Source organism: Protopterus annectens, chromosome 6.part0, assembly GCF_019279795.1.
Source record: "Protopterus annectens isolate FY-2018-M chromosome 6.part0, PAN1.0, whole genome shotgun sequence".
Lineage (NCBI taxonomy): Eukaryota > Metazoa > Chordata > Ceratodontiformes > Protopteridae > Protopterus > Protopterus annectens.
The window spans coordinates 1,944,041,415-1,944,061,195 of record NC_056737.1 but is presented as its reverse complement, the minus strand read 5'-3'; the positions used below and the strand labels follow the sequence as shown (position 1 = coordinate 1,944,061,195).

The 19,781-nt window shown below is 42.3% G+C and overlaps 1 protein-coding gene across 2 annotated transcripts in view; it reads right to left on the bottom strand.

Moving 5' to 3' along the window:
* The window catches only part of PDE1A (phosphodiesterase 1A), a 2,023,853-nt gene that overhangs the window by 670,616 nt on the left and 1,333,456 nt on the right, over positions 1-19,781 (bottom strand). The window lies entirely within an intron of this gene.

Here is a 19,781-nt window from a genome sequence, read left to right as displayed (position 1 = left end):
TTTGCTGCCTGTCCCCCTGTCACTTTGTGGGATGATCCCAGATGTTTAGCCAACAAACTGGGAATACAAGTGATTGGCAAACATCTATGAGAACACACCTGTCACTGTAGCAACCCCCAAAACTGTTAGGAGAGTAATATGTCAAGTTGGTCCTATCTACACTCCCATGTTGTCAAGCTGTGACCAGAGTGCGTACAGTAACAGAGTGAGATGTATGTGCATAATACTAATGTCTTATCTGGAACTTTGTGTGGCAACAATCAGGTAAAAAAATATTGCTCCCACAGGTATGTTGGAGCCAAACACTGTGGTGTGCTGTGAAATACAGACCATTATAACCTGTACTGGTACTGTTCACTCTGGTATTGTAGGGAATTGTGAGTGTTGCAGTTTCTCTGAATAATAAAGTATCACTGGTCACTGTCACCCACACTGTGGTGCATAATATAACTGTGTAGGAAAGCATGTATATGTGTGTGTCAGGTCACTAATGGTAGAAGAGGGCAATATTCTAGATATGTCCAGGCACACCAGCATGTGGTCAACACATGGCCAGAGTCTGTGCAGAAAGAGTTCAATAGCATAGTGCAAAACATCAACCCGAAATCTGGGAGTATGTATACAAACAGTTAGTTAGTGTTAACAAACATTCCCTCCACAGATATGCCAGGTAAGAGGTGTATACTGCAGGTAATACCGATTTATGTGTAATGATGACTACAGCCATATCACTGTCCAAACTAAGGCTATAGGGTAGTGTAGTAAGACTTGTAAGGTACACATAACAGCACTGACTAGGAAAGTAATGTGGACTATGGGAATATACTAGTTGCTAACTGACATCTTTCTCTCCAACCCACGATATCTCCAACAATAATCAACATACCCACTCCAATCGGTATGTAATGACACCTATGTTCTGATAATGTCCAATTGTTTGATAAAATGTTAATGGTTTCCATGCATGTGCTATATTGAATTATTCCAACATTGGTGACATGGTGCTATCAATATACCTGCATGCTGTTCTTATTACCACTGTGGTCCCATATATGCATGTGTTCTATTTGTTATGCAACTGTTCCATATCTGGTGTCTGGGTTAATGGAAATATCTATGCATGCTGTTATACCTAACCCTGGAATGTGTTGACTATTACTAACCCACAAATGATGATGAAATGTAAACACTATAGCACGCTTGGGAAAATGGGTCCCAGCGAACACACCTGTCCCACCTCAGCTGGCCGTGGCACCAGGCACCAGCATGTCTGGGGCCCAACCTGGGACCTCCCTGTCTGTTAGTCTTACACCACCTTCGGGTGGAACCACCTCAGGGGATGGGGTCACCGCCCCAGGAGTGGGCACAGACAGGCACATGTCACCCATCGCCAGGTCAGAGTCATGGTACGTAGAGCAATCAACGAGCAATTTGGTGATCTATGCCAGCTCGAGGGCTGCGTGTCACGATTAGAGAGTCATCCTGGCTCTGTGACTCAGCCCCCAGCACAGCTGCCTTCAGGGCTGTGAAGATGCAGTGGTGACTTCCCATGGGTGGGGACCTCAGTCCCACTGTTACCACTAGGGGGCTTGTAGGCTTCCGATATCCCAACACCCCCCACATGTGTCATATAGTGCCCCTGTACGTGTCTTGTTTGTCTTGTCTGTTAACCTACCCAACCTACCTGCCCAAATATACCTACTACCCCTCCCCAACATCCCACTCTCACCTGAAAAAAAAAAGGGCAATCTGTTCCCACAAAAAATCTTGCCCCATAAATAGCTGTCCATTTCACACACATGTCCACTGGACACATGTAATCTGGTCTAATTGGCATCACAACTTATTATTGTTGTCCTCAACCCTCTCCCGGGGGTTTGAGTGTCAAAACCTACCTCCAAATTCAGTGTATATGCACAGCTGTTGTTGCAGAAGAAATGGGCAGCTATAGACCTTCCCTACACCCTCCTGCACATCCCTAGCTATTTTCCCTACTGTCTTTCCCTCTTTGTGCCCCTTTTCACCACTTTCCTATCAACCCTTTTTTCTTTTCTGTTAAAGAAATTAGTGCAGGGGTAAGTGGGAGTAAGCACTTTTAAGCAGCTGAAAGCAGGTTTAAGCCTGTTTGTGTGGGGGTAAGCAATGCCTACACAGGTTAAACGACACAGAAGCTGAGTATAAGAAACTGTAACCGGAAGTTAGCAGTGCTTACCTCTGTGCAAACCTGTGCAAACTCACTTACAACTGCTTTAAAGTGCCTTAATCACTCTGTATCCAATGGCCCGTGTTCTGCCCAGCAACAAAATAAACAGCCTTTGCAAGGATCAAACCCAGGACCCTACACACCATAGACAAAGTGATTTCCCACTAAGCCATGCCAGATATACATAACCCTAATGTTTTTACAAACATATCATCCATCCCAGACATTAAACAGTACTGAGAATGTATTCTGCCATTTAGATGTATATGTATGTGTAAATATATTAATATCTAAACAGATACAACATACCTATATATGGATATATATATATATATATATATATATATATATATATATATATATATATATGTATACAATTATATCTGAACATATATACATGCAAATGGCTACATCAACACATACATATGTCTACACCTATATGTCAACATATACACAGCAAGCTACATATATGTAAGTAGATATATATTTATGTACATATATACGGACATAGCTATATATAAGTAAACAGATATATATATATATATATATATATATATATATATATATATATATATATATAGGTATATATAGGTATATATGGACATACATGTGTAGATATCAATGGGAGATTAACTAAAACATATATGTCCACATGCACCGTTAATGGGGTTGAGAGGCCCCAAACAATATACGTCTTGTACGAATAGGTATACCCACCTCCCCACAGCCAAACATGTCTGCCCTGCAGTACACTACCAAGTGTTGCAGATCCCATAACCAGGATCTGACACGACATGGGCGCAAGTTGTTAACATTACTGCATCCCACCTGTATGATGTCAGGCTGGTATTGGTAACATATCATGCAGTACAGTCTGGCTCCCATAGGAAATGTAAATAGTGGAAGCTATCAACATTGTCAGGATAGATATAGACAGACACATATATGCAGATACAGATATACATACATATATATATATATGTGTGTGTGTGTGTGTGTGTGTGTGTGTACATATATATAGATATATATGTGACTACACATACCCATGCAGAGATATGTACAGTAAGATACTTATGTAGTAGGTGCACACAATATGGAGCAGCCACTATGCCTACAGTTAACACCTTAACGACTGGGCACTGGATGAGCCACCCATACAAATGACAGTCATTGCCTGCAACATATACCCACAGAGAGGTCATAGGATAAAACACCACACACAGGTTTGCAGAAATGGTAAACCATTATTTGTGTACTATTACAGCTTTATATGCCATGTCATATAGCTGTTCAGACATTAACATCCATATAAACAGAGTAATGCAACTGTGAAACAGTTATACTAATATAGTAGTCTGGAAAGGTTCACAACTGTTGCTGTCCAGGCCAAGTCCTTCAAATAGTACAATAGTAAAGACAGAGTGGGCCACAAGATAACAAACAGTCAACAGTAAGTAATGCAGGTGTATAGTTCAGAAGCCTCTATCGACACTCTGTACACAATCACTAGGTGGTAAAGACTTCAGATGACCAAATGTGATGTAACTGTCACATAACAAGACATAACTGACATCATCACAAGCACACTGACAAACAAACAGTCTGTATGGCAGGAGGCAGTAGGCCTGCATTAACCCAATTTATGTAAGTAATGTCAATATAGGTGAATTGTATGGTACTGTACATCCAGATACCTTAAGGCAGCTCACACCTGATACCCCCACATTTTGTAACAGCCTAGGTTATTTATGGTGCACCCCCCCAGACTCAATAATAGAAGCCCATATACCACTGTTAACTACACTGGCCTCTGGAGTGCATATGGGCACAGATGTATGGTGTAGGTGAAGTCCACACATATATGACCCAAGTGCCACATTATGTGTGGGGGATACAACAGCAGTGGACTGCTGGCAGGAATGGCAGCGTGATATATGTATATGTGCATATGTATCTCTATCTGTATATGTGTAGACATATATTGCTCTGTATATGTATGTATCTGGGTGTGTATATGTATTTCTATGTACATATACATACCCATCTATATATGTTGATATGTATATGTATATATATCTATATAGATATCTGGATAATTCACCATAGGCCCTGAACATGGAATGTAGGTCTACCTCAGCCCCTATAGTCTCAATTACATAGTGCAAGGGGATGTCAGGTATGTCTAGCAGGTATATCAGTAGACTATTTCTATTGTAATAGCGATTATCTTCACAGACATGATGTGTGTGGGATGTCACATCTGCTTTTCACGTGTGCCATTGGCTACTGACAGACATCCTAAGGACATCATAGTACAGTGCCACTGCTGGCACACAATGCTACTGTGGACTACAGCAAAGATGTGTGGACATTCTGACACACTCTGGACAGTTCAGAGGTATACACAGAACCTCTTTGTGCAAAACATGTGGACCAAGCCTGATAATGCGGATGCCATGTAGATGGGAATAACACGTAACTACTGGTATACATATGCTCCCATAGGTTATGCATTTGCACACCCCTGTCTGTCCTGACACATACTAACTGCTGGTACAGAGGTGCCGTGGACACATACTACCCACTAGATATTGACATACATCTGTATAGCATCCCACTGCTCTGTCTGGCATACATGACTGTTAAGGGAGACTCGGCAGCAGTACATCTGGCAAGTATCTGGATATGACATCTCACTGGGTAAGTACACTAAGCTGCTAAGCATGTAACACAGCATTGTACAGGCTACAGGCAGACTGGCTCAACACTGGCCTACATTTCCTATGGGGGAATGCACATGTACCTGCATATATAGCAGGCTCTACAGGCATGTCACAGCACAGGGTAAGATACACCTGTGTGACAGTGCATAGCTATATCCAATGTGAACACAGCCACATATGGTACACTAGCATATTATTACAGTATATGGACTATCTGTTCAACACCATCCTCATATGTGCCACTCACACACAAACCCTACATATACTGGGCCACTACACAGTGTAGTCCGATGCTTGTCTGTGGTATGGGACGTATGTGTGTGTGTATGGCCCAACAAACATGTAAGCCAATATGGTAACATACAGTGGAGCAGCATGTAATATCTGATAGGATGGGGCCAAGAACAATGACATCTACCACAGTCTGTACACAGGCCAAAGTAAATATTAACATTACACACTGTTGACATTCACCATAAGTACACAGACCTCAGTGCTGTACACACAACCACAGAATGTCCAGGTTATGCCATCAAATATAATCCCTACTGTACATAACGTGTAGCAGTCTGATATCTCACTGGCTTGTTATTAGATATGATGTCACTAATTATGGTGTACAGCACATATGCACCTCTTAATGCTTGACATATCTACAAAGGTTGACAGTAGTGTGGCTTGAAGCACATACACAGGGCCAATATTGACATGTTGCTGTGATAACCTCATACATTTACTGTTGTAACAAGGTTTGTTGCAACATATGTCCTATGAGGGATATGAAGTCAATAACTGTCACAATTCCACCATCTACAGACTGGAATCCTCACACTACCTTCTGCAGTTCACAGATAGGTGCTCTGTGGGTAACACATGAAACCAAAGGCACCACACACTGCCCAGTCTGCAGATGACACTGCAGATGGGGATTCCTCATACACAGAGCACTGACATGGCAGGTATTGCAACATGTAGGACAGCCATATCCACACACACCCTGTTAAACCAACATTACTCCAAATGCAATATAGCAGCACTTACAGTCTGTAGTCAGGTCAGGCACATCCCCGTCCTGTGTGTTGCCCTGTTTCCACAGTGTATGTTGTTAGAGGTAAATCTCCAATCCATCTGAGATGCAGTTTGCCAAACAACAGATTGAGTTCCTGCTCACAGGGGATGGAAAAGCCCAACACCAACATGATGTTCCTAGATACTGGAGTGTGTTTCCATGCAATTGGTTATGGGAATGTTAGCACAGCTGCTCCACATGCAATTAGCTAGTAGATGGCTGCAATTCGTGCAGAGGCCATCAGCTGATCATGGGCATCAATTAAAATACACATGCTGCTGCCTAAGCAAAGCAGTTGTAGGTCTCCACATCCACCAGAGAGGGAATGAGAGAGGTAGAGTCAAAGACAAGTCAGGGAGGGGTGGGAGAATAAAACCTAAGCATGTTTGTGTCACACACCTACCAGCACAGGGTATCAAACCCCTGATGACTATGTAGTGCTATCACATTTCCATTCAGTTATTGGATGCGCCACATAGGTTACATGGTAAGGAGCCCTCAGAATGTATATGTGATGGTGAGTCATATCTGCAACAGAGATATGGTAGCTATACAGTAGGTGTAGTACACGTGCCTGTCCGCATGTACAGTTGCCAGCGACAACACTGCCACACTCTCACAGGGATGCACACACATTGACACAGTTGGCAGGTCCAGGAATACAACTCATCACTAGTGAGATTGCCCCAACACATTACTGTGCAGGTATCACATGCACCACAGGGGTCATACGGAGGTTATATGGGCAAAGGGTATGGGGAGGTGTCTGACATCAGACAGCATGCATCAGTATTCCAATGGAGGTTGTAGTGAGTGTGACTGTGATCATATGTATTATACAACACAAACACACACACACACACACACACACACACACACACACACACACACACACACACACACACACACACATACACACATATACACACACACACACACACACAGTGACAGTACTGATATGCATGGGTGCATTGATTCACAGATGTGTAGTGGTCAACACTGCCAGATGGTTATACAAGGCTAGGTGATGGGTATACCTTGGCATCAGGCCACATGACAATGGTCTACATTATGGCTCAGGGGTGTAGTTTCTGGATTTGCCCACACAGGTGGGTATTGTATTCACCATCCACTCACCTGAGTGACTATTGCATGTGGCCAATGCTGTGCATTGCTTGCCATGTATGTGTTCCTTAGTCCATGACATGGATGGTGTCTGTGATGTTCACACCTTCCACATGCATGTACAGTGACATGTGGAACTGTACCTGGGGTGTCTGGTGCATGTTGTGTACACAGATTATCATCAGATGTGCCAATCTTGGCCTCATGTGGCAGGAACTGGTAATGGACAGCAGGTTTACCCTGCACCTACATTGATAGCATGCTAACGACATTCCCTGGTGTTGCAGGTGTCCAGTGGGGAACATGGGGAAGGTGCACTGTCTGCATATATGTGCCTATTGGACAGATGGACAGGGTGGCATGCCCTCTGTAGCCCACTGCAATCACTCCATAGTTACTATCAGTGGGCAATATGCAGTGTACTACCAACATAGTGGATGTTAACTAGACAAGTGTGTGTGTGTGTGTGTGTGTGTGTGTGTGTGTGTGTGTGTGTGTGTGTGTGTGTGTGTGTGTGTGTGTGTGTGTGTGTGGGTGTGTGTGTGTGTGTGTGTATGAGACATGGGTTGAGAGTGTTCTCTGGGTAATACTAGGGTTGCTAACTTTGTTTGCCTGGCCTTGATGTCACATGTATGGGTATGGATTTTCACCCCAGCCTCTCAGCTATTTCACATCTGTTATCCCTGTACGGTGGACACTGTGATATATACTAGGGCCACAATATAAGAAAATTGCAAATCCCACTCCACATTGGGCCCAGATGTTACACACAGGAACGACTTACACACACACACACACACACACACACACACACACACACACACACACACACACACACACACACCTTTCCTTTCTGGGATTAGAACTCCTACCTAACTAGTTTATTACACTACAGCACTATGCATTTATAGTATGCACCACAGAGATTACTGGAGTACTACTTCCCCAAAGGTATATTTCACATTGGATGACATCAACAGGATTGCCAAAGTAGGGCATTCGAATTGTAGTGTGTGTGGTTAGGCTAAAATGGATTGCTCCCTACACAGACATTTAAACATACACAAAACATCCACAACCGACATGTGTCGGTACAGAACCCCTAACAGAGGTGTATATCACACTACAGCATTAAGCTGTTATAGGACACACCACGGGGATTACTGCAGAACTCCTTCACCAAAGGTGTATTTCACATTGGATGACATCAGCAGGATTGCCAAAGTAGGGCATTTGAAATATACTGAGTGTGACTAGCCTAAAATGCATTGCTCCCTGCACAGACATTGAAACACACACAAAACATCCAGAACTGCCATGGGTGGGAATAGAACCCTACCAGAGTTCTATATTACACTACAGCAGTACGCAGTTATGGCACACGCTATGGAGATTACTGGGCTACATCCTTCCCTGAGGTGTACCTCTAGGTGGATGACATCAGCAGCCTTACCAAAGCAGAGCATTTGAATTGTATGTAGTGTGACTACCCTAAAAAGCATTGCTCTCTACACAGACAGAGTCAGACAGACACACACACAAACACACACACACTGGCACACACACACTTGCCAAGTCTAGGATTAGAACTCCTACCTAACTAATTTATCATACTATAGCAGAACACAGTTATAGGATGCGCTTCAGAGATTAATGGGCTACAAACTTTCCAGAGGTGTATTTCTAGGTGGATGACATCAGCAGCCTTACCAAAGTAGAACATTTGAATTGTAGGGAGTGTGACTACCCTAAAAAGCATTGCTCTCTACAGAGACAGACACACACACACACTTGCCAAGTCTGGGATTAGAACTCCTACCCAACTATTTTACCACACTACAGCAGCACGCAGTTATAGGATGTGCTATGGAGATTACTGGGTAACAACCTTCCCAGAGGTTTATTTCTAGGTGGATGACATCAGCAGCCTTGCCAAAGTAGAGCATTTGAATTGTAGGGAGTGTGACCACCCTAAAAAGCATTGCTCTCTACACAGACAGAGTCAGACAGACACAAACACACACGCACACACACACACACACACACACACACACACACACACACACACACACACACACACACACACACACACACACACACACACACACACACACACACACACACACACACACACACACACACAGTTGCCATTTCTGGGATTGGAACTCCTACCTAACTAGTTTATCACACTACAGCACTACGCAGTTATGGGATGTGCCACAGAGATTACAGGGCTACAACTCTCCCAAAGGTGTATTTCACAGTGGATGACCTCAGCAGGCTTGTCATAGTAGGGCTATGGGGATGGTAGTGTGTGTGCATGGGCCATAACCCATTCATCTAGAGGTTGACACGCCACATATAGGCACAAACAGGGTCATATTACACAGGTACGTTTATACAGCTGCTAGATTACTACTTCCTTGTACAGTCATGTGGCACAGCCAGCACGTGCACCACATAGCCTGTACTGCTGACAGATAACGGTGGCTAGTAACTGCAGTGAGTGACATCTGAACCTCATGTGGTTGTGGCCCATTGACTGTGTGCTGGATGGGATAGGCCTGGATGGCTCCTTGTCACAGTCACCGTCTTCCACACAGCTATGTACATCTACCTTTGGCTTATTATAGTGTGCTGTCCTTACATATATGTCTGTATACCTATCCACTGTGTGTGCAAAGCATGAGTGGTGCATACTGAGGAGTGTCTGCATGAACATCTGCAACTGCCAGATATGTCTTGTCCACTGGTGTTTGCAGACATGGCCTTCATGTATTTAAGTGTGTCAGCATGCCAGTATGCCCATCTATATTGAATGTGTGGCTTGAGTCCAGGTAGTTTGTACTGCAGTGCTTACCTTTGTGTTGAACACCTACACGTAGCATGTCGATCATTTGCCATTGACTGTTACTACATTTCTGCATAGGATGGGGGGCACACCTGACTATTTCTACATTTATACACAGGTATGAGTGGGCACACCTGACTGTTACTACATTTCTATGTAGGGTGGGGGGGCACACCTGACTTTTCTACATTTCAACACAGGATTGTGGGGGGCACACCTGACTGTTATTACATTATTATGTAGGATAGGGGGCACACCTGACTATTTCTACATTTCTACACAGGATTGGGGGGCACACCTGACTGTTATTACATTACTACGTAGGATAGGGTGACACATGACTATTTCTACACAGGATTGGGGGGCACACCTAACTATTATTACATTACTACATAGTATGGGGGGGCACACTTGACACTTGTACACATTTGCTAAGACTGTACTGGTATGTCAGGTACTCAATTTCATTCGGTATTCTTACCTGTCATGCTGACTAGAGGCATACCAGTGTACTACAGATCATAGCTTTGTTTGCCCTACATATTAGTGTCTGACTTCCTACCCTTCAGAAGTAACATCCCACTGCCTGACCTGCTGTAGTCTGTCTGTGTAGGCCTGGGGGGGGAGGTTACCCATAGGCATCATTCAGAAGCCATGGCACAGGCTCTGTTTGGGTTTGCCTACACCTGTCCTGCTGGCTGGGACTGTTGTTGGGTATGTGAACCTCCTTGACTGGCATGTGTGAGTCATATGGACACACCTGTCTCCCAGCACATTTCCTGCAGTGGGTTTTGTCACCCTGTGTAGTACTGGCTACTGTGATGACTCCAGTATGTGTTACAGATGTCATGGTGCCACTATGGTTGTCTACTGTCTGCTGCCATAACATTCAGCCACCCAATTCCCTTGCATGCTCACATCCATACCATAGATACAGGTAACAACCCATTCTACTCCATTTGGCAGTTTGTAGGTTGATTGACTTACCCTGTCGGTGTGCCAGGATTGCGGATGGTACTGGAGGGCTGCCTATGTTGGAGGCATATAGTACACTTCCTATACATGGTTAAGCACAAGTAGTGTCATGTTTGGCATCCGTTTTACTGTATGTGCGAGTCAGAGAGAGGTGTAATTCCCTGGGTCCCTACTGTGTCAGTGTATGTGCTATCTGTTGTCTCTTTGCCTAAGCATACTGGGCATGCCTCCATCTGCCTACTAGGGCAGGCTCAGGTTGTTCCTCCTCCGAGTCACTCTGTGCCTGTGCAGGCCTTGGCATTGGTGGGGGGGCTGTGTGGCCCTGCCCCATGCTGTTCCTGCTGCAGCTGTTTCCGCAGGATCATATTGTGTAGCATGGCATATACCATAATGATTTGGGTACATGTACCTGGTGAGTACTGCAAGGCTTCACCGGATGTGTCCAGACACTGAAACCACGACCTGAGCATCCCAAACACATGCTCTGTTATAAGTCTGGTCTGTGCGTGTGCCTCATTATTGCATTCTTGTTCAGGTGTGTGTGCATTTCTGACGGGTGTCATCAGCCACGGCTCCAGTGTGTAGACAGCATCCCCCACTAGGTGACTGTAGGGGATGTCCCCATTGGCAAATCTCTGGTGCATCAGATGCCAAATGTGGGAATCGTGATAGCTTCCAGGGCTGCCAGCACACACATTCATTATAATGCCCTGGACATCACACATGACCTGGCAGTTGATGGAGGGGATGCCCCTGTGGTTGACGTAGGCTCTACCCTGATCACTGGATGGTGCTTTGATGCATATGTGCATGCAGTCTATAGCACCCACTACCTCAGGGTATTCTGCTATTTGGTGGAAGAGATGCATATTTCTGGCCAACACCTCACGGGATTCGGGGAAATGTACGTGCTCACTGGCATGTGCTGACCTGACATCCAGGAACTGGTGGAATACTCTGGATGCTGATGCCTGTAAGATCCCCATGAAATCCCCAGTTGAGCTTTGGGAGGTACCTGTGGCTAGTATTCCTAGGCCTACACCTACCTTGGTATCCAACCAATAATCCAAAATGGAACGACTGAAGAAGAAAAACCAATAACACCACAAACTTCAGTTATTTTTCAAGCCCAATAAAGCAACCTCAATAGCGAATTAACATACAGAATACAGACAGTTTATTTGACATGTTCACAAGTATCCACACGAACAAAACAGACTTAGCACTTTCATTTCCTACCACAGAAACATCATCAGAGTCAATGTCCCGCTTTACTTAAATAGATCCAACACCTAACACCTAATTACCTTGATTAATTAATTATGACTTCATATTAAAAGGTCCAACAACCTAAATCCATAGTACTTTTCATATATATTCATAAAATTCATAGCCTTTCATACATCAACATAATACCTTACAACATTATATATAAAGATTATATAAAAACCTAAACATCATATACAAATATAAATATACCTATTAACAAAAAAACTTTTCTCCTAACTTAAATACTTTCAATGTTATCATGTATCACATGTTGTTGTTGTTGTGTCTTTCAGCTTTTCCCGGTTAGGGGTCGCCACAGCGGAACTCAGGTCGCTAATGATTGGCAGTAGACTTTTACATGCCGAGTTGCCAGCCCTGATGCACAACCTTCAACGAAGGTACGCCCATTCACGCATGTCTCCACACAGAAGACGCTCTAGCTGAGAATCGAACAGGACAACGTCTTACTGTGAGGCAACAATGCTACCGCAGCACCACCACCGCATTTTATCATGTATCACATATAAAAATATATCATGTATCACATATATTTTTAAAAAATATAAAAACATTTTTTAAATTAATTTTTTACTTATTTAATCAACTTTAACCATTAATACTTGTTTGCTTTAATTTTAAGTGCTGGCATAAGTGAAATATGGTCATTGAGTCCCGGTGGGTTGCAAGCATCCAACTGCAGTTGCCATATAAGTTCCCTTAACTCAAGTTGTGTTTCCCAGTCACCACCTCTTTCACTTCTTATAACCTGCTCTATGACCCAAAACTTAAAATCAGCATGTGGGCATACTACTCTATGTCTATAAAGTTCATTAGTTTCCCTCTTCCTATTAATATCATATGTGTGCTCATATATCCTTTGTTTCAGACTCCGCTCTGACTTTCCCACATAATATGAGCCACATATTCATTTAGCCAAATACACTATACCCTTTGACTGACAATTATAATAACCCTTAGGGTAGAATGTCATGTTTATATGCTCTATATCTAAAACCCTTTGGTTATACACAAATGGACACTGTGGACACCTACCACATTTGTACATGCCCACCATCCTTTAGTAAAAGATTTTAAGTTTTGGGTCACAGAGCAGGTTATAAAAAGTGAAAGAGGTGGTGATTGGGAAACACAACTTGAGTTAAGGGAAATTATATGGCAACTGCAGTTGGATGCTTGCAACCCACCGGGACTCAATGACCATATTTAACTTATGCCAGCACTTAAAATTAAAGCAAACAAGTATTAATGGTTAAAGTTGATTAACTAAGTAAAAAATTAATTTAACATTTTTTTATATTTTTTAAAAATATATGTGATACATGATAACATTGATAGTATTTAAGTTAGGAGAAAAGATTTTTTGTTAATAGGTATATTTATATTTGTATATGATGTTTAGGTTTTTATATAATCTTTATATATAATGTTGTAAGGTATTATGTTGATGTATGAAAGGCTATGAAGTTTATGAATATATATGAAAAGTATTATGGTTTTAGGTTGTGGTACCTTTTAATATGAAGTCATAATTAATTAATCAAGGTAATTAGGTGTTAGGTGTTGGGTCTATTTAAGTAAAGGTGGGAACTTAGACATTGACTCTGATGATGTTTCCGTGGTAGGAAATGAAAGTGCTAAGTCTGTTTTGTTTGTGTGGATACTTGTGAACAAATCAAATAAACTGTCTGTATTCTGTATGTTAATTCAGTATTGAGGTCACCTTATTGTGCTTGGAAAACAACTGAAGTTTGTGGTGTTATACCTTGGTATCCACTGGGATGGATTCCCCTCGGTCAGTTTGGTGCATCAGGTGTGGCCGGCACAGCTCAACTATTTGCTGTAGAAGATCCCTGTCCACCCTATAGTGCTCCACTATCTCCAGCTCATGTAGCCTCTGGTAGGTTACCCTCAGTCTGTACACTCTTCTCCATCTCTTCATTGTGGGTTGCTCAGCAGCATTGACATCCTCACCACTCTCAGCCTCTTGCACATGTTGTTATATGTTGTCTTCTGCAGCCCCTCTCATTTTGTAGGTTTGTTTGTTAAAAGTTCCCCACTTGTATACACCAGTGGTGTAGTGTAAGGGAAAAACCACAGGTGAAGGTGTTTGCATAGTTTATAGTAGTGTTCAGGGCTAGGCTGGTCTGCTGTCTGTGTAATTGGCTGATTCTGATACATTTCACCTGCCAGCTATGCCAGTTCTCCTTGATTACCTTCCTACTGCTGTTTTCCCTTCCCAATGTCCCTTTTGGGATGTACCTTACCAGACACCTGCAGCAACTGGAAAGACCCCAAAAGTACCTCACCAAGAGGATCAAAGGGCTCAAACAGATGCCATATGCTGTCCGGTTAAAGAAACTCCAGCTCTACTCAGTGGCATACCGCCTGTTCAGAGGCGATCTGTGCCTGACGTATAAAGCCATGTCCAACCGGAATTAATGGACATGCTGCACCTCAGAAAATCCAAATCCCATCGAGCCACGCTACCGAGAGACTTGAACCTCAGCACTGAAATAAATAGGACATGCTGGAGGGACAGATTCATAACCCAGAGGCTCCCTTCACTCTGGAATAAAATCCCAGTCCAGGTTAGGCAGAGTCCCTCATTGACTCTCTTCAAGAGGAATCTTGATGAGTGGATGGGAGATCGGGTTTACCCGGGTATCACTTCTGTGTCACTGTTAGACAGAGGCATAGTATACTAACCTCGAAAAAGGGCATAGCAAAATAAATTTAAAATGGGTGGCGAAAGCCAAACACATTCTGGCTAGGCTTATAAATGCTCTAGGGCAGATAGCCTAGTATGAACCTATGAACCTATTACCTTCCTGTTTAAGCCCAGGGGCGCGCAGTGCAGAGTGCTCAAATGTGCACAGTGCTGCTATTTCCTGGTTTAAATTTTTTTTTCTTCCTGTAAAACCCGGTGCGCGGCACGCACACCTGCTTAAACAATGTAAAGAGTGCTAGGCAGATTCAGACCCCCCCCCAGCTTAGCTGTGCTACTAAGAGCAAACCTGAGCCACAGGGCTCCAATCTACTTACAATATGCCTGACACACCCCCATGATGTCACCTAATTCCTAGGCTTGCACCATGCTATTCCTACTCGGGTCTATATTAGAAGCATGAAAAGACATAACCGCGAATGTTTACATGAGCAAAAATGCCGGGAATTGAAAGGGTGTTTGTGGGGTCATGGTACAGTCAGGAGTGGGATATTTGCCCTTTCCTCACTGTAGTGTGATCTCATAGTTGGAATATACAGTTAGTGGGGGGTGTGGGGGGGTCGCAGCCCCCCACAATACCAAGTTCGATTACCGGCATTTTTGCTCATGTGAGCATTTGCAGTTATGTATTTTTGTGCTTTTAATATAGACCCTCCTACTCTTACACTGTTGGACCTGACTAGCATGCTGGGGAAAACTGGGATTCACTATCATTCCCCTCATTTCCTTAGGATTGCCTGCTAATGCATAGTTACATGTCTCACACTGAGCCTCCCCCTTTAGCAACCACTACTCACTGGCCATGTTGTCTTCTGCCTGCCATTGACTTGCATGGTAAAATAGTGATTTTAGTTAGAATGCTTAATTTAGGTTCATTTTGTTATTCCCCCCACGATCCCATTTGCTCGCTGCTCCCCTATGCTTAAACAGCCGAGATCGGCTTAAAAAGAAATAAAAGTTGATTTTTTATATTTTTTGCCGTTTGCAATGCCAACGGCCTTATACTTGACCATTGGCATACTTCCTAAGTAATATGCAGACTTTATTTGGAGCTGTCACAGCTCCGTTTTGGATTTTTCAGAAATGTACAAGTTTACTAATCGAGTACATTTCTGCAGATTTCCCTAGTCCTGCACGGCCGGTTGCAAGCTTCCTGGATGGCAAAATCACCTCATTTGCATGGATTTCTCCTGCAAATGGGGTGATTTGCATACAGGGGCTTAGTCCATGCAGGACTAGTGCAGGCGCGCTCGTGCACGCCCCTGCAGGCTGTTCCTGGTATGCACAGCAGACATATTGCCTGCTAGAGCTCCTGCATCGATCTTGCATGCCATGCAAGGCATAAAGAATCTGGGGATAGTCTTTTGCGTGGGGCTAGCCCACCTGCAACCCTCCAAACACCAACACACCATGCTAATTTTATCTATCTATCTATATCTATCTATCTCTCTCTCTATATATATATATATATATATATATATATATATATATATATATAAGACACTGAAATCCTTACACAGATTGGATAGAACTAATAACATAGCCATAGCTTACAAGGGCACACTCAAACTGGAATGTAATGTTATCGAATTCCCAGACCTCACAAACTCTGAAATACTAATTACACATCTCTACCTTAATTCCAAAATACACATAATTATTGCCAGCTACATCTTACCAGGTAATAACTCTTTAACAATCAAAAACCTTCTCAGTTGGTCTAACTCCACTTTTAATCAAGAAATCATTATAGGAGACTTTAACTTAGACTGGACCTCCTGCTCCTCTGAAAACCCTAGCAACTTTATTAACCTTTATGGTTTCTCTCAACTAATGCTTGACCCAACCAGAATTGGTAAGCATAGCAAAAAGCAATCAATTTTTGATTGGTCACTGACAAACAGGCCCTCCCTTGGCTACGTCACTGGATGTCTTCCAGACAGTCTCAGTGATCATTAACCCACCTACCTACCCAGGAAGCAAGTAAAACCTCTTAAACACATCATATTTAAACATGTTTGTCGCAAAAACATTCTCTCCACAAACCTTCAATTCTCTTCTTAAACAATGTTGAGGGGACAGCCTTAAAACACCTCCAAATTGATTCTGCAGTCAAATAGTTCAATTTCACCTTCCTAGATATACTAAATACTCTATCACTCCTTAGAAAAAATTGTGTTTAAACAAACTCCTATGGTTAAGCCAAGGATACCATCCAACTCCTCAAATGCAGGGAGAGAGCTTGATTTCAATACCAAGAGACCAAAAACCAAACCTCTTATGAATCATATTGACAACTTAGAAGCCATGCTAAAAAAAAAAAAAATTAAAAATGACAAAAATGGCCTATTTTACTTCAGCTCAACAGATTCACTATAATACCCCCCAAAAATTCTGGGCAGCCTTAAATCAATACCTCAGTCCTGGTCAGACTACCACATCATCTCCGATTACCACAAATACCAAAGAAAGTATAGCATCCCAATTTAACTCAACTTCATAAATTCAGTACTGTCCTTTGTAAAAAATGACAACAACACATTCCTGTTCATACCAAGAAATCTTGAACCCAGCATCTGTTCCTTTTGTATCAGACAAATTCAAAACAGCACCATTAAAACTCTGTTACTAAAACTGAAACAGACATCACTTACTGTTGACCAATTCCCAAACAAATATCTCAAACTAGCAGCAGAATCCATATGTTATTTCATTTCCATCCTGTTCAGTAAGTTCATATCAGGGAAATACATCCCTATGTTCTTGAAATTCTCTCATATCATTCCCCTGCATAAAGGTTGCCCCTCTCCTGATTTTGCAAACTACCGACCAATAGCAATACTCCCACCTCCTGTAAAAATTCTCGAAAAATGCATACATACACAACTGCGAGACTTATTGGAAATCAGTAACCTACTCTCCAATACCCAACATGGCTTTAGACCCAAACATAGCACCTCAATCTCTTTAATAAGCCTCACTAACACTATCAATGAGGTCAGAAACAAAGGTCACCATGTATCTTCCTTCTTCCTTGATATGTCTAAGGCATTCGATACAGTGTCATACCAAATATTACTTCAGGAACTTGCATCCCTAATCCTCTTCCATTCTACTCTATTATGGTTTTATAGCTACTTGACTGACCGTCAACATGCAGTCAAGTGACAAGATGAGTTGTCTACCTTACAACCTGTCTCAATTGGAGTACCACAAGACTCAATCCTCAGTCCCGTCCTTTACATCATCTTTAAAAACAAACTTTGCACAGCCGCCCCTCAGTCCACTATTGTACAATATACAGACGACTCTACCCTTATGCTCAGCTCCATCATTACCAGAAGTCCTAGGAAATGACCCAAAAATCCTTTTCAAACATAGAAAACTACCTATCAAACTACCAACTGTTACTCAACCCCAGCTAAGCAAAACTAATGCTCTTCCCCAATAGCAAAACAAAGAACCACCTTCCACTTTTCACCATAATCTCCTCCAACAAAACAAAAATCATACCTATTGCAAACACCATACTCCTTGGGGTAACACTAGATAACTGCCTAAAATTCAACAAACATAGCTCTAACCATAAAAAGGTGCATATTAACTTCGGAACACTATATAGATTCAAATCTTACCTGACTAACAAAATAAGACACTCCATACCTGGACCCATTTCCTCTCCACCCTTCTATATGTCTCTCCTATTTTCACTAACCTCCGCAAATCTGATATAAACAAATCAGAGTCATGCTACAGTAAAATAGCAAAATTTGCTACTAGTCATCCCTTCAGATCACGCCTCTGCTCTGCCCTTTGAGAATTAAACTGGATCGAACTAACAAATCTACTATCCATGAACCAACTCACCGTTGCCCACTTATAGTTCACAAACCCAATAACTTCCCTGCACTCAAAACCCTAATTCAGGAATACAACTACTCTAGAACACTGAGATCCTCAGATAAAGTGCTTCTAAAAGTCATTAAAGGCCAACAACAGTTTTGAGGATTCTCTCTTCTCTAAATAGATATCTAAAAAAATGGAACTCCATTCCCCAACACATTAGAAGCACCTCTAAAACTTCCACATTGAAGCTACTTCTTAGGAAGCACCTAATAAACAACTAGCTTTGCTCCTGCACTGCACCTAGATAAGCTTCACCACCTAGTGTCAATATTTGACCCCTCCCAACCTCCATAGAGGCAGCTCTTCTCCCGTCCTTAGCCACTCACAAATGTCATCCTCTGTTAAATCTATCCCTACTCTTCTCCTTTAGTAACCTAGGAATTACTTTGCTACGCATTCACGGAACTAACGTCCAATGGGCTGTCAGTGCAAACAAATGATTGCCGAATAGGAACATTTAGTATATTTTATTGTATTCATTACTCTGTTGAGCATAAAATATTGTTTCACTCCTGCCTTTTATGTTGATATGTCATGCTTTATTTGTGTTCAGATATGTAACTTTCTTTGTACTATATGTAAATTACCATTTTTCTCTGAATATTTACTTGTTTTTTTCTGTTATTAATCATTAACTACTGCTGTTAGTTTGAATGGATGAACTGCAATGGAGCTTTTCTTCCTGGGCCTCTGCCGAGAACAGGCTTCTTGCCCAGTCGGACATTCCCATTAAACAAATGTAAAATAAAATAAAAATAAAATATCTGTATATATATATATATATATATATATATATATATATATATATATATATAGGAATTGTTCAGGATCAGACACCTGTCAACCAGCTGCTCAGTCAATCATAAACAGCTGAATAAACAGCTGTCAACTCATGTTTGATCTTATGGAAGAAG